A 24,540-nucleotide genomic window follows, 5' to 3' on the forward strand; every position below is an offset into this window, starting at 1 on the left:
ATATGTTGAAAAATCTTTATTTGAAATAAATTCATTTACAGTGTATAACATCAACAGCAAATACAAGGGGTAATCCTGAGTTACTTCTTTGTAAACTAGAAGATTGCATCCTAAAAAAAAAGTAATAATAAAAAATTAGCCACAACACGGAAACTAATTATTCAAAAGCACCGGAAGTTGTTAAATTTGTAATGCTTGACTCAACACATTAAGGTTGGGATTATTTTGCGGTCATCAGCGTTTTCAGATCGTATTTGCCTCATTCTTTGTGTGTACCAAAGTACAAAGAACTTTTAGTGAAATATTTTGAAACTAAATAACCCAAAGGATTTTTAACTTTACAGATATTTTTTGTCCAATAGGAAGTGGGGTTAAAATCATGGTGTGGTGGAAAACAGTACTTATCTTTAGAGCAGTGGTTCTCAAATTTATTAGGCAATGTACCACTTCTTACCCACAAAATATTTTAGGTACCCCTTCTCAGTAACCGGTCCGACTCATAGAAACGGTGCAAAAATTCATGTATACAAATTTTGAGGCTTTTTTTAGTTTCTCGTCCCCCTTCCTCTGGAAAACAGATTCTGCCCCTTTGCTAGACACACTCATTAGAGCCCAAATTTGAAATGGAAGTATTTTATTACTATTGTACTTTGTCTCTTTGTGCCCATCGTATTTAGATTTATGCAGAATTAAAAAAAAAATAGATATTAGTTTCGTGAACTATGTATTTTTTATTTTTTTAATGTGATCTTCGCAAATTTTCTTGAAAATTCCTCATGGGGATGATTGATGTTCAAACTTAAAGAAAACACAAATTAACCTATATATGGTGGTGGCTGCCATCCTCCTAAGCCTCGTATTTTTAATCGCTGAATTTCCACCATCTTAAAGGTAATAATTCCAACCCTCGATGACTAATGCTAAGCTTTAGCGTGGAGAATGGGGATAGAGGCAGCCCCCCTTTGTATGTGGGGTAATCTCTGGTCTTTATAAGTGTTGATACATGAAAGAAATAAGTTATCTCTACGCATGTTCAGGATTATCCTAAATATAAATGGAGCTAATGCGTGTAGTTGTGCATAACAATGCTTCGAAAAAGAAATCAGCCGAAAAGCGGTGCAACTGTAAAAAAAAATGTAATGTTGGGAGGGGTCTCTAAAGTAAGAGGCCGATTATACTATCCCCTTAATATCCATATAGCACACTTAGTCTTAATATATTGTTCCAAATTATGGAATATTAGTGGGTAAATCCTATCTCTGTTTCAATATACAGAACCTCTCTCGGAAAGTCTGAATATTTAGTCCTAAAATTGTCTTTTTAGAGGCGTAAGGGACTGCCCATCTCCTACAGTAATATCCGCTGACTCCCTTGGAATTAAGTTTACTGATCTACCCTCCTCCCCACAGTATCTGTTGTGTAACCGTGCAATTCTGTGCAATCATTAATAATACTTCACATGCATTCAGTATAATAACTGTTCATGTTGTAAGGACTTAATGTGTTTAGGGACAAATAAAACACTGCACGGAGTCATGACCTTTCAATCCAGGAGGCCATGTGTAGAGCTTTTCGACAGCTCTAGGTACGACATATGGTTGGATACAAATCACCTATACTTAAAAAAAAATCGACAAAAACAGACAAATAAATAAACCCGCGTCTGTGAATAACCTCCTAGGGAAAAATGTGAAATTTTGTGTTTTTGAGTATAGGACTTGAAACCTCGGGTATAAAGCTTTTCAATATTTTGAACTGGATAATAGAATTTTCAGCAAGACCACCCAGTTTTTGATGTTTTCCCCATTTTACTAAACATATAAAATTTTGTAATTCAAGGAGTCATATTGAAAATTGAATCATCAGGTTCAGCGTATCAGAGAACCCTACTATAGAGTTTTTAAGCTCCCGTCTCTAAAAATGTGGAGTTTAGTGTTTTCGCAAGAAGAAAGATCATGGCTGCGTGTTTGTTGGTTCGTTTTTCTTTTCTTTTTTTTCTTCTTATTTGTTCTTCCCAGGAGTGTATCGAACAAATAGTACTAGAACATTGGGAGACACCTCGTTTGAACGGAAATTAAAAAAAAGCCCCTTTTAAGTGACGGAAAAATTGGGCGGCAAATAGCCCCCCTCCCACGCCCTTATTCCCCAGTTTTGCCTGATCAAATGTTTTCAGTATTTTGTTCAACATAGTTGAAAGGTCCAATAACCATGTCTTCGGGATGACATGATCTCCCAGAGCTCCCAGAGGAAGGGCCGTAAGTTATGACAATTTCCCATTGTTTACATATAGTATTTGCTATTAGGAAGTATGCCGACATTTTTCAGGGTGAGGGGGTCTAGGGACGAATTTTCTATGGGAAATATCCCACTGGGGGAGAAGTTTCCGGGAGTGAACTTTCCAGGGGAAATTTTTACACAGATGGATTTGCCAAAATTCGTATACCAAGTTCATTTTATCTGTCTTACATTTTCGTTGGCAACCCCATTTTACATATGGAGGTGCTTTTGGGGAATTGTCAAGGGAAAATTTCAGTGGAGTTGGAATTCCCTGGGGCACATGCAAGTGATGGGGATATCCCCACAGGAGAGATTTTCCATGAAAAAATATTCCCAGGTAGACTTTCCGGGAAATATTTTCTACACAGGAGATTCCGCCATGACCTGAAAAACGATCAGAAATTAAATAAAAAAGATGTCTTTTTTAAACTGGAAGTATGCTAAGGAGTATTTTTCAGGCAAAATCGTAAGTAAGAAATTTTCTCGGGGTTTGCAGCGAAGATGGAGTTATCCAGGGGTAACTTTCCAGGGAAATAATTTTACTTAGGAAGAAATTTCTATGGAGGATTTTTGTGTGGAGGGACTTCCTGGGATTATTTAAAAAACGATCAGAAATTTTAGAAAAAAACAAGTCTTTTCTACTGAAATTAAGTAGGAAGATTAAAACTTGAACAGAAATTATTCCTCAAATAAAGGAGGCTGTTCCCTCCTCAATACCCCGCTTTTTATACTAAGGCTAAACCGTTTGTCCTAATTCTTTGAGAACGACTCCTGGAACACAAGGTCCGTGTAAGTAGTATAGGCCCAATCTATTTAAACAGACAGTACCACCCTCCAATCTCTGTCCGACACTTTTTTGTAATCTTCTTCAAGATGTTGGTGCCTGTTACGTAGTAGGATTTGTTTTCTTTTGCAAATTATTTCTTTGGTTGTTACTTAATAGGGAATTGTTTTCTTCATGATGTAGGTGCTTGTTACGTAATAGGGTTTGTTTACTTATGCAAATGGATGCAGTGCTACGTTACGTAATAGGTGATTGTTTACTTCAAGATTCTTTGGATGTCACGTGATAGGACTTGTTAGAGTCCGCTAGTCAAGCGGGGGGAGGCTACGTAATAGGGAATGTTTACTTATGTCAAGGGTGATGCAATCTTGCGTGACTTGGTAGATTTATTGGGAATGACGCAATTTTGCTTGACATTTTAGATCTCAAGATCCGCTAGTCAAGCAAAGGGAGGAGTCTATGTAATACGGAATGTTTACTTATGCTGAGGCGTGTGCAATCTTGCGAGACTTGGTAGATTTATTGAGAATGACTCAATGTAGCATGATTTGCTTCTTCAGGGGGCCATGGGGAATCTCCATTGGTAACTGAGGAGGACAAATGAGTGGGGTGTTACGTAATGGCAGCGCATACGTGGGTGTTCTGTAATGATGATGCACATATGGGATGTTACGCGATGTCGGCGCACACATAGGTTGTTACGTAATGACAAGGTACATGAGATGTTACATAATACTTTACGAGATCTCATTTTCTTTAAATGTATTTTTCTTCTTTTTTTTTCTTGGGAAACCTTTATAATCCAAAGATTTTTGTCAGTATTAGTATTCGAAAGAGATTTTCCCTGAACTCAATGGTGCGCTAGGCACCTGAACCAAAAAATCTTCCTAATATTATTATTTGGAGAATACTTTCTAATGGAAACATTAAAAAAAAATTATTTCGAAAAATTGACATGCGGGAAAGAAAGTGGATTACTGGAAATTGGTTACATTTGATGTGCACCTGCTTGTTACAATGTTATTAATTTTGTAACGTGACCTAGACGGGTTAAGTTAAGCATTGAATTAGTGAGATGTTAAATAGCACTGGCTTTAGATATTTCATGGAATAAATTGTTACGCTTTGAAGATTCACCCTGGGACGAGAAATCAACAAGACACAAACTTTTTACTGTGCATACAAGTTTCATTAATAAAAAACATTATGAAATCATGAAACCACAGAAAAGAAGCAATTAAAACTCAACAAACGGAAAAAGAAAACGTGAATAAAAAGCTTATACAGGATGAAATATAAGCAGAAACAAGTATGAATTGCAGAAAGGCGGAGCCCTAACAACCAATTCCAGGGGGAGGGGTGGGTTGTAATTAGAAGTAAATTCAAGCCATATTAAGATATATTTCGGAGAGGTTTTTAGACATTTCATTGTGTAAATGATTACGTATTGAAGTTTCATCCTAGAACAAGAAATCTAAAAGAAAAAAATGCATAGTTTCTTTAAGCCAAGACTATACATTTCTAGTTGTCAAGCAAACATTTGAACAATATTCTTCTTAATATTTCGCATAAACTCTTAAGTGGAAAATTTAACCTATATTAAGAAGTATTTTTGAGAGCTTTTAATGAATATGCCCTGTTTCTTTGACAAAGTGTTAGATTTCAGTCCGTCGAAAAGTTTGTTTAACACGTCTCAGCTTAACTTTAAGCTGAAGAACATGTTATTCGGAGGCAGTTCACGTCACTATGGCAAACTATGGATAGAACACAGCATCCTCTGGCACTCATTATTCCCAAAGCATTTTTCAAATATTTGCATGATAAAAATAAGTTTTAAATGCAATGGTTCGTGTTTTAGCAAATCCAACTCCCAGCGTGATGCCCCCATGGAAATTGTTGCTACCATGTCAAACTATAGATGGCTCACGATACTCTTTGGCGCATATTATCTTACCTAAGGGTTTTTCAGACATTTTCCTGCAAAGATTTCTCTTGACACAAGAATCGATCATTTAAAGTTAATGAAAATTTCCAAAAAGCCTTTCTTCTGATGACTCCAGACAATTGAGGCCAACGTTGCACTAAATACCAGCCTTGTGACAACCCCCTGGCACACAATTGGTGTCTTTTTTCAAACAAAAATAATTTTTAAAGTAAAAACGACCATTTTTTCATTTGAACAGTGGGAAATTGCCATATCAATGATATATTACTATGTTCCATTACAATTCCTGGCCTTTGAAATACAAGGGCTGATAAACAGCACCCTCTGGCAAGTATTATCACACATATGGTATTTTTGGGCATTTTCCAGCAAAAATATCCATTTACACTATAATCGATCGTTTCAACTTAATGAAAAATCCCCAATAGTGCTGCTTCTGATGACTCCTGGCAATTGACAAAATTTAAAAACCCGATGACACACTCTGGCGCATATTTTCACACCTAAGGGTTTTCAACCTCTTTCTCACAAAGATTACTTTATAAACTAAAAATGGTCATTGTTTTTATTTGAACAGCGGGAACTTGCCATTTCATTTTTATATTTCGATGTTCCATGGCGACTCATGCAACCGTAGTCATATGTGGCTGGCCCATAGCATCCTTGTGATACATATTATCATTCCTAAGGCATTTTTCAGATATTTTTTTAATAAAAACAATACTTTAAATACATTGGTTCCTGTTTTTTACAGTCACCCCTCGTGATAAACAATGTCAATTCATGCCTCCGTGGCAATATGTGCCTACCCCGTGACACCCCTGTAATACATATAACCATTCCTATGACATTGTCAACCTTTCGCTGATTCCAGGATTTTGTATGCGGCTTCCCCATGGTAATCTATGATTGATCTTCAACAATAGCTAGTTTACTGTATGCTTTCGAGTAGTATCATTTGCACATTGAAAGAATAAACGCTTACATCTTATTTTAAAAGGTGAAGATGAAATTTCTAGAAAGTATGCGCGCTTGATAAAATTATCGTAACATTGAATGTTCACAAGTAGAAATATTCAACTATGAAACAACGTATTAATGGGGATCCTATTGAAAGTTTATGTGTGCGTCGTCATGACAGTGAGGGGTTCAAAATGGTGGATGTACGAGAGAAACATTTCCAGAGTTGATAGTGCTCAAAGAGAATACAAGTCTAAAACATTTATTTGATGACGAAGGCCAACTTCTTGCTACTGTTGCTTGTAACACGTTACCCGTTGATAGATCCAATCACCGTCTTTCTGGTATTAACATCCAAAGGTAGACAAAAAGAAGACAAGCCTACTATAGCACCAGCGTCATAATGCATATCATATCTTATGTAGCAGTGCCGAAACTGCAACCTATGTAAAAATAATATCATAATAGACGTTGAAACCGCAAGTAAAATAAAAAGGGCACTGACCGACCATAACACCAAGGAATGTAAAGATGAATTGATGAAAAACAAAGCACTGGCAAACGTTACTAGTACCATCATGGGCTTACGAGCAGATACAGTCCATGAACCCGATAGTATCAGTGACGAAATTTATGGTGAGACTGTCAAAAACTGTTTATAACCCCAAAATGAAATATGTGACATCTCAAGAGAAAACATAATGAACTATTTTGCGAGATGTATTCGAAGCTATCATTTTTATGATGATATCCCACATGCCATCATTAAAAAAAACTAATTTCTTATTGCATTACTTTGTTGTGTTTCCATTTATTTTTATGATGCAGTACACACATAAACACTCACAAACACATACACAAAAACTAACAGACACACACACATTAGAATTTGCTTTCAATTTTTGTAGCTTCGTCCTTAGCATCTGGTCACATACTATAGTGCCATTCTTTGCCGTTTTTGTGTGTGTTTGTGTGCTTGTGTTTTTGTGTGTGTGTTCGTTTGTGCGGTGTGTGTGTATGTATGTATGTGTGTGTGTGTTTGTGTGTGTGTGTGTGTGGATTAAGAAAATAAAATACAGGTCATCTCTCTCTGACTTTGGTAAAAAAAAATCTACTAACCAATCTCATGCTTTAGCAGACCCCTTATGAGCACGGTAGTACTACCTATGTCTCTGTATTTTTTTTCTTGCGTCTTTGACTTTTGAATAAATATTATATGCGTTTAACTTATAAGTGTACCCTAAAAACGATGGAAAAATAACGAAGTAATGCAATACAATATTTTTACTGAAACAATGGCATGTGGAATATCATCATAAAATAATTGCTTTGAATCCCTCTCATAAAATAGTTCATTGTGTTTTCTCTTGAGATGTCACATATTCATTTTTGGGGTCAAACACAGCTTTTAACAACCTCACCAGAAATTTCATCACTAATAATATCGGATTCAAGGACTTTATCTTCTGGTAAACTAACGAAGGTAAGATGTGCCTTATGATATATCCACCTGGATAAGATGTGCATTATGACGTTGGTGCTTTAGTAGGCTTGTCTTCTCCTTGTCTTCTTTTGAATGTTAATGCCAGAAAGATGGTGACAGGATCTATCCACGGGTAATGTGTTACCAGCAAAAGTAGCAAGAAGTTGGCCTTCATCATCAATTAAAATTTTTAGGCTTGCATTCTCTTTGAGCACTATCATCTCTGGAAGTGTTGCTCTCACAGATCCACCATTTTAATGATAGAAATTCTTGGGCACTCCAAGTGAATTTAACCCCTCATTTTCAAGACAATACTAGCATATATTTCCAATAAGATCCCCACTAATGCATGTTTCATAGTTTAATATTTCTCTTTTCGAGCATTCAACTTTATCATTAACACACACTTTTGTGAAATATTTCATTTTCACCTTTTCTGTGGCGGCACTCATAGCATTTGCCGGTGCTTTGTTTGTCATCAATTCATCTTTATACTCCTTGGTGATATTGTCTGTCAATACTCTTTTTGTTTTACTTTCGGTTTCACGGTCTATTCCGACATTATTTTTACATAGCTTCCAGTTTTGGCACCTCTATAAGATATGCATTATGAAGTCAGCGCTATAGTTGGCTTGTCTTCTTATGAATGCTAATGCCAGAAAGATGGTGATGTGATCTATCAATGGGTAATGTGTTATCAGCGACAGCAGCAAGAAGTTAGCCTTCTTCGTCAACTCAAAGTCTTAGACTTGAATTTTCATTGTGCACTATCATCTCTGGAAATGCTACTCCAGCATATCTACCATTTTGATGTTAAAAGTTCTTGGGCCCTCCAAACGAATTTAACCCAGAGTGCCTTGGCAAAGTAAGCATACATTTCCAATAAGTTCTGAATTAATTCTTGTTTCTTATTTCAAATATTTCTCTTTGTGAGCAATCAGTACAACGATAGATTTATCATGAACACACTTTTTTTTAAATATATCATGTTCATCTTTTTCATGACCGTACTGGTAACGTTTGCCAGTGCTTTTTATTTCAACAATTCATCTTAAACTTCCTTGGTGGTATCGTCTGTCAATGCCTTTTTATTTTACTTGTGATTTCACCGTCTATTAAAACATTATTATAACATAGGTCGCCGTTTCGGCACCTAGACAAGATATGAATAATGACGCTGGTGCTGTAGTAGGCTTGTCTTCTTTTGAATCCTAATCCCAGAAAGATAACGATTGGATCTGTCAAAGGGTGATGTGTTACCAGCAACAGCAGCAAGAGGTTGGTCTTCGTCATTGAAGGAAACTCATTGACTAGCATTGTCTCTGAGCACTATCATCTCTGGAAATGTTGCTCTCGCATATCCACCATCAACTATGATGAATTTTTTTGGCATTCCAAAGAAATTTTACACCCGACTATCATGACTACGCGCGTATACATTTACAATAATATCCCCATTAATACTTGTTTCTTAGTTCAAATGTTTCTCCTTGTGAGCATTCAATGCAACGTTAACTTTATAATGTACGCACACTTTTTTCATATATTTCATCTTCATCTTTTAATTTAAGATTTGAGTGTTTATCCTTCCAAAATACAAATGATACTGCTCGAAAGCGTACAATAAACTAGCTATTGTCTATGACCAACCATAAATTACTATGAGGCAGCCGCATACAAAATCCTGGAATCAGGAAAAGATTCAGAATGCCGTAAGAACGATAATATGTATCACAGGGGTGACACGGGGCAGGTGCATATTGCCAAGGAGGCGTGAACTGGCAACGGGTATCACAAAGGGGTTGCTTGAGAAAACACAAACCAGTGGATTTAAAACATAATTTTTTTCAAGCAAATATCCGGAAATGCCTTAAGAATGACAATATTATCACAGGGATTCTATGGGCCAGCCGCATGTTGCCACAGTGATGTGAATATTCCTGGATCATCGCAATCTAACAATGAAATGGCAAGTTTCCTCTGTTCCAATAAAGACAATGGTTATTTTTAGCTTATAAAGTTGTTTTTATAGGAAAAGGTTAAAACTCTTGGGTGCGATAATGTGCACCAGAGGGTGTCATCAGGCTGGTGCATTGTTCCACACTGGCCTTAATTGCCAGTAGTTATCAGAAGGAACACTATTGGGGATTTTCATGAAGTTTAAACGATAGATTCTAGTGTAGACGGATATTTTTGTGGGAAAATACCCGGAAAATACCATATGTGTGATAGTTCTTGCCAGAGATTGCCTTTTGTCAGCCGTTGAGTGTCAAAGGCTGGATATTGCCTTGGAACGTCGCAAGCTAATACCGACATGGTAAGTTTCCGCTGTTCAAACAAAAACAGTGGTAATTTTTAGTTTATAGAGTTATATTTGGTGGAAAAATGGCTCAAAAACCCTTAGGTGTGGTAATGTGTGCCAGAGAGTGTCATTGGGCTGGTACATTGTTCCACGCTGGCTTTAATTGACAGGAGTCATCAGAACAAATGCTATTGTGAATTCAGAACGAATGATATTTTTATTATGAAAATATCTGAAAAATGCTCTGCGTCATCCATAGTGTGCTACAGTGGCGTAAACTGCTTTGGACTAACATTCTCTATAGCTTAATGATAAGCTGGGAGGTGTTAAAAGAATTTTTCGAAGGAGGGGGACTGAAATTTGACTGTCAGTCAAAGAAACAAGGCGTTATCATTAAAAGCTTTCAAAAATATCTCTTAATGTAGGTTAAATTTACTTCTAACAAGATTATACGAAATACGATGAGGACTATTATTCAAATGTGTAATTGGTAACCAGAAGCACATAGTCTTGGCTGAAAGAAACGTGGCATTTTCATTTTTTCAGAAATATCTCCTAATAAGGCTTAAAGTAACCTCCAATAACAGCCCTTCCCCCTGGAATCGGTTTCTAGGGCCCTCTCTTTTTTAATTCACTTTTGTTTTGCTTATAATTTATCCTATATCAGCTTTGTTCACGTTTTGATTTTCTTTTTTGAGTTCTAATTGCTTTTTTCTGTGATTTCATGATTTTATAATGTTTTATTATTAATAAAACTTGTATGTACAGTAAAATGTTTGTTTCTCTTAGATTTCTTGTTCCAGCATGAATTTGTAATACATTAGTCAGTGACGAAATTTATGGTGAGACTGTCAAAAACTGTTTATGACCCCAAAGTGAAATATGTGACATCTCAAGAGAAAACAAAATGAACTGTTTTGCGATAAATATTGCAAACATGCTGGAACTTGTTCCAGCATGAATTTGCACAACTTAGTCAGTGACGAAATTTATGGTGAGACTGTCAAAAACTGTTTAGGACCTCAAAATGAAATATGTGACATCTCAAGAGAAAACATAATGAACTATTTTGCGAGATGTATTTGAAGCTATCATTTTTATGATGATATTCCACATGCCATCATTAAAAAAACTACTGATACAAGGCCCCTGAAGATACATGTCATGCAATAGTGCATCATTCCTAATAAATCTGCCAAATCACGTAAGATTGCATCACCCTCAACATTAGGGTGGAGCTTATTTTAAAAATTTTGGAAATATTATTTTCTTACCCCCCTAAGTTGTTCCATATCACCTGAAAACATTGTAGAAAAAGTTTGAGCCATTTATAATAATGTTTAGGGGTAGCTCAAGTACCTCAAAGATTAAGAAAAAAAGTAAAAAAGAAGGAAAAAGTAAAAAAGAAGGATTTCGAGCAACTTGTATTTTGCTTAAAAACACATAAACAAAATTGTTTAGCTCCTATTTATGGTTGACCGGATAGAGTCTGTTTCTTGCTATCGGGATAAGCTCTGCGGTGTTCATTGACAACTTGCAGCAGAACCAGACATAATTTAGCCGGCAATGCAAAATTTCCATCCTTCAGAGATGAACGTGTTCAGACTTGTTTGCTTTTGACCGGTTGCGCTTACTAGAGTCTCGGACACCAAGACTCAGTCTGGTGTAGTTTTTTGCTCGAGGCGATATTGTATCAGTTCTGTTTTGTTATCAGTGTTGTTTTTTTTACAATAATAAGCTAATTGTGTATTAACTTGTCTCAAGACAGTAGATTTCTATAACGTTAATGACTACTGAGCGTTGATTGACGAATTTGAATGTAACTGAGCCTATTCTTTTGTTGGAGAAGCAATGAGTTGAACAATTTTTGCTCTTTTTTCGAAAAAAAATTCACCCTACCTAAGTTCATGATTATAAATTCTGTTTTCTTTTTATTTCAGACCCAATTGAGACTGAAAATGTTAGCAAATGCAACTAGATCTCGAACGGAGTTATATCTCATTGGTAGCTCTGTGTCTGAATTAAGAGGTAGCAAGCTGCCTTCATTGCGAATGGCTCTTGGGTTCTTCCTTCATCTCCACCTTGAACTGAATGAGACCATTAGGCACTCGTCGGCTGCTGCTGTAACCGAACTAGCAAAGTTTTGGCGGAAAGCTCGAATTCCAATGAGAGATCATCAAAACTGTCAAACCAAGCTTGAGCAGGCATTTGAAGAATGGCGTCTTCTCAAGAAGAACAAAGCACGAAAGTCATCAACTCAACAGGCGAGAGAGGCGGCCTTCGTATCTAGGCTCGAGGATCTTTTTGACATCGCTCACGCCGATGCCCTGAACACGATGTCAATACAAGAAGACAAAGATTTCTTGTTAGAACAGCGAGAAAAAGGGAGACGGGGGTCAATGGTTGGCGTAGATGAAACACTAGCTTGCAAGGAGAAAAGGGTGTCTGAGAGAGAGCAGCAAACACTTACAAGACGACAGCAAACAGAGAACATACAACAGATAGAGGCTTCCACAGCCGAACTTACCACATCTGGTTCAGAGATCAGCGCAGCAGAAGACATTGACAGTGAGGGGGCTGTTGGAGGAAGCAGAACTCAAAAAAGAAAGAGGGGCCGAAAAGCTGTAGTTACACCTGAACTAGCAGCAGCTCTTGATCGTACTAAAGTATCAGACCGCAAGGCTGTTTTTGTCATAGCAGAAACTGCCAAAAGCTTAGGAATGACTATTGACCAACTAGCTCTAAATAGAGATTCAGTTCGCCGACTCAGAGCAAAACATCGAATTCACAGTTCTGCAAGCATCAGAGCCAAGTTTCAGAGTGATGTTCCCCTCGTTGTCCACTGGGACGGCAAACTGATCCCCGACCTCATTGGAAAAGATAAGGTTGATCGTCTGCCTGTTTTGGTTTCCGGAAAAGAAGTTTTACAGCTACTCACAGTAGCCAAGCTTCCATCCGGAACAGGCAAGGCTCAGGCTTCTGCTGTCTTCGGAGCTATTGAAGACTGGGGCATACCCAGCAACATCCGAGCCATGTGTTTCGATACTACAAGCTCAAACACTGGCAGGATCTCTGGTGCTTGTGTTCTGTTGGAGCAGAAGCTAGGTAAGGAACTCTTGTCACTGGCTTGTAGACATCATATTATGGAGCTCGTCATTGGTGCTGCGTTTCGAGTGTGCATGGGATCGACATCTTCTCCTGAGGTTCCACTCTTCAAACGCTTCCAGGACCATTGGAGATTCATAGATACAGATAAATATGAAACAGGAATTGCAGCTGATGATGTGGCGCGTCTAGTGGATGACATCAAACAAAGTACCATCGATTTTGCTAACAAGCACCTTGAACAGAGCCAGCCGAGGGATGATTACAAGGAATTCCTGGAACTTGTGCTCATCTTTCTTGGTGCTACTCCTGCGAGAGGAGTACGATTCATGTCACCCGGAGCGATGCACCATGCCAGATGGATGAGCAAAGTGATATGCAGTTTAAAGATCTGGATGTTCAAGGCTCAGTTTAGACTGACTCTCACAGAAGAAAGAGGTTTGCATGACGTGTGTGTGTTTGCAGTACATGTGTACCTGAAAGCCTGGATCTCTGCACCTTTAGCCTCAGGTGCTCCGTACAGTGACCTACTACTGCTGAAGTCGCTGCTCGAGTACTCGTCCATCCATTTGGCAATCTCAAAGGCCACATCAAACAAGTTTTCCGGTAACTTGTGGTATTTGTCACCCGAACTCGTTGGCTTGGCTTTCTTCGACAGTCGCGTCAGTTCGTCGACGAAGAGACTGATGGTGAGTGCCATGCAGAGTGAAGACGACCAGGAACAGGAACATACCAAGCGTATCACCATTGATCTTGATTCAGCCAAGAATAAAAACCTGGAACATTTTGTTACAGCAAAGTCAGCAAAACTTTTTCAAATGATGGATCTTCCGGATGGATTTCTCACAGTTGATCCAGACTTGTGGGAAGATAGACACGACTACAAGCTAGCGTCAGAAACTGTGAGGTCACTCAAAGTCGTCAATGACCACGCTGAGCGAGGAGTGGCACTCATTCAAGAGTACAGCGGTTTTATAACCCAAGATGAGTCGCAGCTGCAATTTCTGCTGCAAGTTGTCAATGAACACCGCAGAGTTTATCCCGACAGCAGGAAGCAGACTCTGTCAGGTCAACCATAAATAGGAACTAAACAATTTTGTTTATATTTTTTTAAAGCAAAATACAAGTTGATCGAAATCCTTCTTTTTTTTCTTTTTTCTTAATCTTTGAGGTACTTGAGCTACCCCTAAACATTATTATAAATGGCTCAAACTTTTTCTACAATGTTTTCATGTGATATGGAACAACTTAGGGGGATAAGAAAATAATATTTCCAAAATTTTTAATTTTTAAAATTTTTAATCGAAATCCTTCTTTTTTTTCTTTTTTCTTAATCTTTGAGGTACTTGAGCTACCCCTAAACATTATTATAAATGGCTCAAACTTTTTCTACAATGTTTTCATGTGATATGGAACAACTTAGGGGGGTAAGAAAATAATATTTCCAAAATTTTTAAAATAAGCTCCACCCTACTCAACATAAGTAAACAATCCATATTAAGTACGCCCTTCTCCGTCTGACTAGCAAACCTTGAGATCTACCATGTCATGCAGATTGCGTCATTCCCAATAAATGTACCAAGTGATGCAATATTGCATCACTCTCAACTTAAGTAAACATTCCCTTAGGCTCCCCTTTAAGTTAACATTCCCTTAGGCTCCCCCGCTTGACAAGTGGACTCAGACAGCAAGTCCAACAGGTCCTATTACGGAACATCCAAAGAAATCCTGAAGTAAACGATCTTCTATTATGTAACATATGCCTGCACCCATATGCACAAGGAAACAAACACTATTGCTTAACAATTACCTATATCTTGAAGAAGTTTCTTTAAAAAAATGTCCAGACCAGGATTCAAAGGGGGGAACGTTGTCCAAAAGTACTTATAAAGCTTTAGCGTGAAGAGAAGAGGTACTGTGGAGGGAGCAGCCCGAATCGACCTTAAACATCTCATCAGAAACTTTAAAATATGCATGAAAAAGTTAATAGGACCAAATATAATATTTTATTTTTGGTTACCATTGTAAAAATCTACATATTTATAAGACATCAGTTGGACATTAAGCTTCGTCATTTACTAATGAAATAAATGTCGTAGATGTTACGGTTCTAACCATCAGATACACTTCGCAGATATGGTTCCATGGGGGGGAGAGGTGAGAGATAGGGCACTTGCATTGGGTGCAGAAATTTTAGGGGCACACATTTCAAATAAATAAAATAAATAATATGATCATTTTGTAATTTGGAAATTTATTTTTATTAGAATTAAGTAGAGGGTGCAGTTGGCAGTAAGTATAAGGGAATTGAATCCGAAATATCCATTTTTTTTTCATATCTTCATCATCACTCCTTGAAAAACAATAAAGTAGAAATAAAAGTAAAATATTGCGATGATTTATAATATTGCTATCCAATATATTTCCCAACTATCAAATATAATGGAAAATTTTCCATTGTAATGGAAGAACCGAGCGTGATGAGCAGTGAATCCTCTGATACAACCTCAACAGGTTGACTTTACTTCGGCATTGTGGAGTGACATGAGAGGTGTAGCATAAGTGGGAGATGGTAACGACGGCAATGATGGAGAATTAATGCCTGGTTTTTCTTCTCACTCAATTGGACTATCTATCTTGGCTTTGTCTATAATTAGCCATGACTTGTTCTTTCTCCTATCAAGAACACACTGAAAGGGCGCTTCAATGAGTGGCTACAGTTACATCCCGACCAGCGTATTTCGATTTCCGAAGTAGCTCCGTTCAGCAGGACTCCCTACCTATAGAAATTTAGTGCTTCGAACATTGTATCTGCGTTCGGAGCCACTGGGATCTTCCCTTTTAATCATGGCATATTTCAGGAGGGAGCTTTTGCACCGTCGCTAGTGACAGACAGGCTCCTATATACAACAATCGTTTCACCAAGTCCTCTGTCGCAGGCGGACTCTGAGTCCCGACCCTCACCGGCTTTTTCGATGATTAGGTCTCCGGAAGAAGTTAGACCCTCCCCCCGAGTTGAAGCTTGCTCTGTTTCGGGTCGCGGGAATAAAAATCAAGGCAAGACTCGCATTCTAACAGACACACCTGAAAAGGAAGAGATTACAGTTAAAAAGCAGAAAAAGATCAGACCACCGAAGCAATCTGCAAAGAAACGCAAAAACAGTGCAGCCCGTAGTGACAACAACGAAAACGACGGAGCGGAGCTTTATTCCAGCTTTGCTGCCTTGAATAATTCATCAAGCGATGAGTCTCTTCACCATGGACAAATTGGAGACTTTGAGAGCCTTTTCACATAGAAAATGCTCAAGTTGAAAGCTTTGTTCTTGTGAAATTCGAGCTGAGAAAGTCTAAGAAGTGTGATGTTTTCTATATTGGCCAAATCAAAAGAAAAAGTGGAAGTGATGTGGAAGTCTCTTTCCTGCGCAGAAATGGAGCACGGTTTGTCTTTCTAGATATCGAGGACAAAGCATTTGTGTCTTCAGATGACATTGTTCTTGTGCTTCCATCACCTGCTGCTACCGGCGGGACAGAGCGGACAAAGCGAGGTCTCACTTTCCATTAGCTGCTACAACGTGAGATAAAGAGGGTCCACTTGTGTACATGTTATTTGAATTTAAGATTTCTATGTATCCAAATTTTTAAGTACATTGCATTTTATTGAAAATTAAGTGCTGTCCAAACTCACCCACATACAGTCTAGGCTCACCCCACACGATGGGATGACTTCAGACACTTATGAAACATAAATAATTCGAGCTTTGTGCTAAAAGACGGAAGATAAAGATCTACAAAATTTCCAATGAAACATCAATACATTCTCTTCCGTTTCAGCCGAGAATAGAACTAAAAAAGTGACTGAAGTAGAAGCCACAACCAGTCCAAAATTTCTGTCCGAACCAGCACCACAACGCCCCCCCCCTAATAATTTTTCAGAGGCTAAAGTAAGAAAAGTGAGTCTTAAATAAATGGTGAATTTGTTTTGAATCTTGGGAGACAAAGTAGGAAGTGCTAATAATTATTTTACCCAAGGGGCGAGAGAGAGCAGAACCACCACTGACTCTGGGATCCCCGTACTATATTCATGATAGCGTATAGTCACTAGATTTGATCTAGTCTTTAAAATTTGGAATCAACTGGTAGTCAGCAAATAGGCCAAGAATTTTTCATTTTAATCAAAATTGTTTTGAAACATAAATTCCATATTTTAATCTGGGTCTTCATTACAATAATCATATGTTTTCTGAAATACTAAGTTAGGTATGCAAAGTTACGTATTGCTTATACCAATTCTCCAAAACCTAGAGATGAGGAACACTAACACATTGAAAAATTTTTAACTATTTCTTATATATAGCCAAGACTCGGTGTTAATGAATTTTGGGTGTACCACAGCATGACTTAGGGTTTATAAAACAACACCCTGTGATTTCCATAAAATAAAATACTAAATAGAGAATTTGAATGCTACTTAAGAGAGGACTCCGTCAAGAATGGAATAGAGTTTGGCCTTTCCTGGTAGTGAGTGGGGCAATAAAACCAAAAACCTTTAAAGACCTACTTTAAAAATATTATTGAATTATACCTTCTCTCTGTATATTATGTATAATTATTTTATCTCGTTACAGCCTTAATCTTTAAAAACAGCGATGATATACGCTTAACACAAACTTACAGAAAAGGCCTATGAAAATTAGACTCTTTTTTTTAATTATTTTCATCCTAATGACTGCAGTATTAGGGTGAATAAAAAAAATAAGATTCTTCACCAAAATAAAAAGTAACAACTTACTTTAGTGTTTAAGGATAATATACAGCGCGTGAATAATGCCAGGTATGAATCCAAGCAAAGTTAGCAACACGTTAATAAGAACATCTGAACCCACAGCCCCTTTCAAAAAACACTCCAAGTGGTGGCAAGAAAATGGCAGCAATAATTTTGAATATATCTGAGCAGGTTGCAGGCATTTTTGTTTTCTTATAATGTTCAGAACAGCCTTAAACTAACGAGTGGCTAAAACTGAGAAAAATGATGCTATTTGATCTCACTTATCTTACTAGTGCATTTGTCTTATCACATATCCAATTATTTGCTTCATAGAACAAGGCCGTCATTATTGAACCGGAAAGCTGCTTCTCTTTTGTCGTAATGCTTAAGCTAATGACGTTTTGCTACTCCCAACCAAAAAATTTCAACCAGAAATAAATACTTTATAAATTAGTATGCCTATATTTCGTACATTCAGTTCGTCGCCCCATGTTAAGATTTTGAAGTTTTATGAAGGTATTAACTCAGTTGGGATTTTTCAAAGTAATGCCAATACATTATAACTTAATGTCAAAGAAATTATTCTTGTCTAATAACAGAGTCTTTTATACTCACGATTAAGCATTAAAATAGGGTAGGAGGAAATGCCTCCACCTCCCAAATTTTCACTCCTGATCTGTCATTGACAGTAATTGAAGTGTATCCTGCTGTTTGCTACCAGAGGGACGAGAGTTGACACTGTATCCAAGTGTCAAATTATCAACCACTGCATTCGGTCTGGATATTGAAATCTGAGCTACCCTATGGTTTATCGAGAGAAAAAAACGTCATTTTTTAGTTGAGACGGCACTAAAAGAAGATGAGAAATATCATTTTGATACAAGTTTCATTTGATGGGTCCATTTCCGACTGCTGCTGTACTCTCCACGCTTAGGAATATCCTTTGATGATTTTGCCAAACTATTCTCCTTAAAGTTAAAGCTGCTTTCCTTGCATTAAATGACGATGCATTAAAAGATGCTTGTATTATTGCTTGCGTTAAAATATGAAAGCATTTTGCGAGGTCTGGCAAAAGCAAAGCTGATAAAATTTTGGCTTTTACATGGGCTTGTAAAATCTACTATGAGAGGGATACAACTCTCCAATATTTTTCGGACCCTAGCCTCTCCTACCCTAGGTTGTTAGGAAGTTGTTCCGATGTAGAATTCATAGTTTAAAAAGATCACAGTTCTGAAACCTAGGTCCAAAAAAAAAAACAAGATTACTCAGGCTAGGCAACTACGACGGAATTTTGAGGAGGAAAAGGGTCAATAACAAAAAAATTGTTGATAATTGGTATAGAAAGTAAAAACAAATTAGCAAAAATTGATTTCAAGGGGCCAGGCCCCAAGTGACAGCTCTGCGTCTGTACCTAAGTGGTAGTTATAGATGTCTTTGAGTACATTGCTGACCATGCCCGATTGGGCCAGGCCATGTAATTGAGAGACTGAACAAGGAAATGCAATTGTACGATCCTGACAATGATATTATTATTTATTCTTTGTTTTAATAGGGAATACCTGTTTATTGTCGGGTTGACGGTGCTATGAAAGGCTCATTCAACTCACAATGTTAAGGATATAGTGTAATTTTATTACAAGATACCTATAATTGCTTTTTAGGCAACAGAAGGGTAACTTTTGGCCTAAACAACTATGGACCATTCATAGGAATTGTAACAGAATGAATCATCTTACTATTTATGTCTGAATGACTGCAATTGCAGGTGCCAAATTTGATTTTGTTGTAGCTATACCTATTTTCAACTCAACCAAAACCACACAACTTTATCAACACTATACATTAAGTTTGTTTGAAAGTAGGCTTTTATTCAGGTCTTCTCGTTGTAATTTTTATGCCCATGGGAAACGGCTGGTCGTGTGTGGAAAAGTGTATCGCTTGTGTTTAATAAAATTGTGGTGTGAACACTAAAAGTTTCTATTGGATTGAGGATGGGAACCTGAACTAAGTATTTTTATGAAATTTATTTTCAAAAAGAATATATTCTTCTATTACTATTAACAGTTCAGGTGGAGTGTGTTGACCACTGGGCTCCATGACAGCCTTATGGCTCCTGGAACATGACGAATTCATATTTTATTCTTTCTCAGTGGCCCCACTTTAACTCATTGCTCAAATTTAACTGTAAAAAAAATGTCTTTGGTAAAATTTTATTTTCTAAACGTTTTTGAAACTTCTACTCAAAGATTTTGTAAGAAATTCTGACTAGAAAATTCTCTGCGGGGTAGTTAGTGGCTCGTCAGTTTGATAACTAATGCATTGTGTATTGTATCATGTAAGCATGTAATTATGCCTACTAAAATTATCAGAGTCAATTATGGGTTATTCATATCATAATAAGAATTTTCAATGCTGTTTACAAGGTTGTTAATATTATATTGTATTGTCTGTACTTCAAGTGCTTATAGCTTGAAATTATGTGCATTTTTGTTGCCTTTATGTCCATTGTATCACCATATTGTATTGGTGAATATGGTCCTTCTTTAGATGTCGCTGGTCAAAGGGAGAATTTTTTCGTTGAAAAGCATGACGATTTAGTTAAGTTAAAGTCCCGGATGATTAAAAGATCTTTAATACACAAGGTCGGATATCATCTTCCTACATTAAAACCCAAAATACCATCAATAAGCTTTTAACAATAAAAATTAGTACGTAATAAATCTTGATATAAACATAACTAGACTGTTTAGAGAATATAAAAGCACAGACCATAACAAAAGTAGGTTTTAACTTTAACCATAAAAAGCATAACTTTAGCTAGTATTGACCATGTAAAGCCACGTCTGTATTTGCTTTCTCCAGGCAAAATTGCCCGACTTTCGTTGGTACCGCTGACGGGGTAAGGCTAAAAAAAACTATTCAGGTACACTCCGATTAGTTACCGATTTCGAAGTTGCACAACCAACCTCACCTGGAAATGGCTGGAAAATCAGATGAAGACGGCAAATTTACTTGAAATAAATACAGAAACAGTGGAATATATATAAAAGCGAAGTTACTAATCCTGGCAAAGCTTACTCTAATACATCTTCCACTGAAAGAGCTTTTCACAAAGTTCTCTTAAGAAATACAACGGATGCAATTTAAGAAAGGAAACATTTATTCAAAAATAGCTTTATGTATAATTTCGAAATCATATTGCAGACAAGTCTTGCAGAAGGGACATCACATCCTGAAAAAGAAAGAGCAATAAAAATGTGTAAATTGTCATGGAAGTTTGAAGCTAAAGATGAAATTTGCAATGGTCGACAGAAGATTTGAACCTGACCCATAAAGATAGGAACATTACTCTTTGGGCATTCCAATATTTTCAAGTGGCAATTGGAAAGGGTTGCCAAGTTTTGAAACAAAATGAGTCAGGAGAATAATTTTAATCCCGAGTGTAATTTAGTTTAAACAACCAAAGAAGTGAAAATTAAATGTTTTTGTTCGAACTAGTTAGCTTACAAAACCACATATCTTCGAAAATTAAGAAAATTACCGAGTTCAATATCTAAGTAAAAGACTTCTATATGCAGACTTATACTACTGGCAGGTACCAAGTTTAAAAAAGAGAAGCATGGGTGAAAAATCTGGAGAAAATAAGCTAAAACATTTGTTTGAAGGTATAGTTCTCTCTGGGAACTAACAGACCGAAACAACTAAATTTTTAAAGACGAAGAGCATTCTCGAATTGAACTAATCAGTTTTCCCTATTTGTTGTCACTGATTTAAGTGGCAACGCTGACAAAAATGTAACATTACCTTAAAACTTCAAAATTTGAAATAACAAAATAGTTTATCAAAATCGCAATTTACAGGCATTAAGAAACCTAAGGTAGGTCTGGGGAACAGAAACTGTTTTTATTTGATGACCTTGGTAGGGTACTAAAAAAAATTAAACTCCACCTACTTCATCAAGTCTAATTTTGAGAGAAACATTTCGATCAAGCTTACTTTGATATCTTATTCTAATTTAAGCAAAATTATTTTATTCAATAATCGAATATTCTTTTCTAATTCCCATATTCTGTTTTAAGACGCCTAAAATGCTTGTGATAATTTTTGTGCAGAAATTACCGTTATCACTAGTCAAGTCTAATTTTTATAGTTGACATCTTCAAACCTGATTTACTCAAGTAAAGGTTCATATCGACTAAATGGTTTAATAATTCAATTTTTCCGTGTCAATTTTTTTTATGTGGTCGCAGCACAGAAAGCTGTGAGCTAATAACGCATCGACCTTTCAAGCACTTTTTCTAGGCTATTTCTAACGCATATATTCGTCAAATCTGGACGATAGGCGACTCGAAATCTATTAATTAAAACAAAGCCCAAAATAATATATTTGGATTTCAAAAGATATGAAAATAGACTTTAAAACACACTTAGACATGCGAAGTTAGGCAAATTAATTAGTACAGCTATCCTTTCGTTTGGCTTAGGAGAAAGGAAATTACTGCGCTTACTTTGTAACCAATATGATTCATCAGTCACTAACGAGCCAAGTGAATTATTGTGATTTAATGGCCAGTTTTAGTTAAAGTAATTCCATTTTAAGATCTTTTCAAAGTTGTGCTGATCTTTTATAACAGACATACACTATTCATATCTGCCTATAAAAGACATACTCTACACTATTCAAAATCTAGAGAGTTTTCCAGTGTTTGTACTATTTTTTTTTAACTTGCAGTATTAATTGACATTGTTGAATGTAGACACCCCAAAAAGATATTTTCAGAAAATCAGGGGGAGCCAAAAAATTGACCCTCCCCCTTAGGAAAAAAGCTACGCAAAATAAATAATGACTTACATCAGTATTTCAGGATGATATACAGCGCATGAATAATTCCAGGTATGAATCCGAGCAGAGTTAGCAAAATGTTGATAAGTACGCTTGAATTACAGCCTCTTTCAAGAAATACTCCGAGTGGTGGTAAAAACACAGCGGCAATTATTTTGAAGACATCTGAGCATGTACACGGCATTCTCCAAGCTTTTTTTCCTGTCAGTAGTTACAACAGCTTACTATTCTATCGGTATTCAAACTGAAAAAGTGATGATGTTTGATCTCACTTATCCTACTAATGAATTTGTCTTATCAAGTAATCAATTATTTGCTCTGAACAAACATGGACATGGACGTCATCATTGGACCGGAAAGGTGCTTCCTATATTGCCTTAATTTTTAAGGTAATGACGTTTCGACATTCCACATACTTGTGGTCTCGCTGAATGAACTCAAGACAAAAGTCCCAACAAGCTCTAATTAAAAGCTCATAACACAGTGTCGTTCGCGATTTCAGCCTCATACTGCAAGACTTAAACGAAAGGTTCTTTCCAGCGTTTTTTTTTAATTTTTCGAAAAGAGATTATAAGTTTAGAAAATTTCATGTATTTGAAGACTTAAAGAAAGAACCGAAAATTACAGCCTGGAGGTCCATTAAGCAAAAAAAAAATCGGCCTCGTTTGGAACAAAGCAGGTATGATTAAATGTACTATTCTTTGAGCTAGTAGGCAATTCAACTGAATTTTATTTCTGAGGGGGAAGGAGGGCTTTTCCAGCTTGAAGTTAATAAAAGAGAGGATAGGTGACCTAAATGAAGAGTATAAAGATTTATAGGTAAACCATCAATTTTTTTACGTATATACCAGTGGTGCCAATTCACGAAAGTGAATAGGAATTTTTGTAGATTTATTGATGGATATGCAAAAAAAAAAAAAAAAAACAGCAAAAAAAGACAGAGCAACATTTAGCAAATATACCTAAAACGACAAGTAGTGACGACCTCGCTGTTTGGATAAATCGTCAAATAATCTATACAACTTTAGTTTCATTACCTCCTCTTTTTTGACGGCCATGATCATAAGATAACTGAGAATGTCATTTCCTATCGTCGATTGTAATTAACCCCTCACACCCCCTAATGCTGAGAAGAATCGTTCATTTTTGGTAGTGGTTACAGGCAAAGTAGTAACTAGCTTCATCGGTTTTACACTGCAGAATAGGCAATTAGGTGGTTAGACATGATTTCGGTAACTCGGAGAAGATACATTTTTGACGTATCAATTTTTAAAAGATGCAACTTTGCAAGAGAAAGCTGGAATTCTAAGGTATAGTCCACAACAATAATACGATCAAATTTTGCCTTTACCTTGAAAAAAATTAATATAAATTTTTTTCCACAAAATAAGTTTTCAAAGAAAAGTAAAGTGCTTCATTAAGCCAAAAAAGAGCAGAACTTAAGTCAAATCATCTTCCAAGCGTAAAACTACCACAAATCACTAGCAATAATTAAATGAAACTCAAAAAGAAAAGAAATCATAATAAAAAGCCGAATCAAACTCAAAACTAGCAAACATTAACATGAGTAGGACTCGTAACCCTCATGCCTTCTCAAGGCCAGAACATAATTCACGCTTTAGTGAAAAAAAAAGAGAAAAAGAGAATGATCGTGAATGGTCAGTTTAATTGACATATACTGATATTTATTCCTTACAGTTTTGATAAAATGTTTTTATTAAAGTAAAAAAGTGAAGACATTTAAAAAGTATTTTGTTTTCAGTAAAGTGCAAGTTATGTTTTGGTCTGTATAAGGCATGGGGGGTTATCAGCCTTTTCATGCTAATTTTTGCTCGTTTTGTTTGACTCGGCTATTTATTGTAATTTCTGTTCGTTTTGAGTCAACGCAGTCAGAACTTATGATCTCCAATCAAATGAGCTCCATTTGGGGAAGATAGGATGTGGAAGGATGGCTGCCCTCCAATCACTTTGACTCGTAAAAAAAGGCACTATACTATCAGATTTCCAACCCAATGAGCCCCTCTGGAATTTATACCACCGCACTTCCCAAATAAATCTTATATGCCTTCGGGGGAT

The 24,540-nt window shown here is 36.6% G+C and overlaps 1 protein-coding gene and 2 long non-coding RNA genes across 3 annotated transcripts in view; 1 reads left to right on the top strand and 2 right to left on the bottom strand.

Moving 5' to 3' along the window:
- Window position 1: 1 nt before the first annotated feature.
- On the bottom strand, window positions 2-18,009 carry LOC136041008 (uncharacterized). Its single transcript, XR_010620936.1, has 2 exons — window positions 17,646-18,009; window positions 2-110 (listed from the first exon to the last, which is right to left on the bottom strand). It is a non-coding gene; the product is annotated as an uncharacterized LOC136041008 (long non-coding RNA).
- Window positions 18,010-20,763: 2,754 nt separating this feature from the next.
- On the bottom strand, window positions 20,764-22,779 carry LOC136041002 (uncharacterized). Its single transcript, XR_010620934.1, has 2 exons — window positions 22,474-22,779; window positions 20,764-20,853 (listed from the first exon to the last, which is right to left on the bottom strand). It is a non-coding gene; the product is annotated as an uncharacterized LOC136041002 (long non-coding RNA).
- A 267-nt stretch (window positions 22,780-23,046) lies between these two features.
- The window catches only part of LOC136040964 (uncharacterized), a 78,920-nt gene continuing 77,426 nt past the window's right edge, over window positions 23,047-24,540 (top strand). Inside the window, exon 1 of the mRNA XM_065725439.1 lies at window positions 23,047-23,143. The gene's annotated coding sequence lies outside the window, so the exon portion shown is untranslated. The remainder of the gene's footprint in view (window positions 23,144-24,540) is intronic.

The sequence above is a fragment of the Artemia franciscana genome, chromosome 2 (assembly GCF_032884065.1).
Source record: "Artemia franciscana chromosome 2, ASM3288406v1, whole genome shotgun sequence".
NCBI lineage: Eukaryota > Metazoa > Arthropoda > Branchiopoda > Anostraca > Artemiidae > Artemia > Artemia franciscana.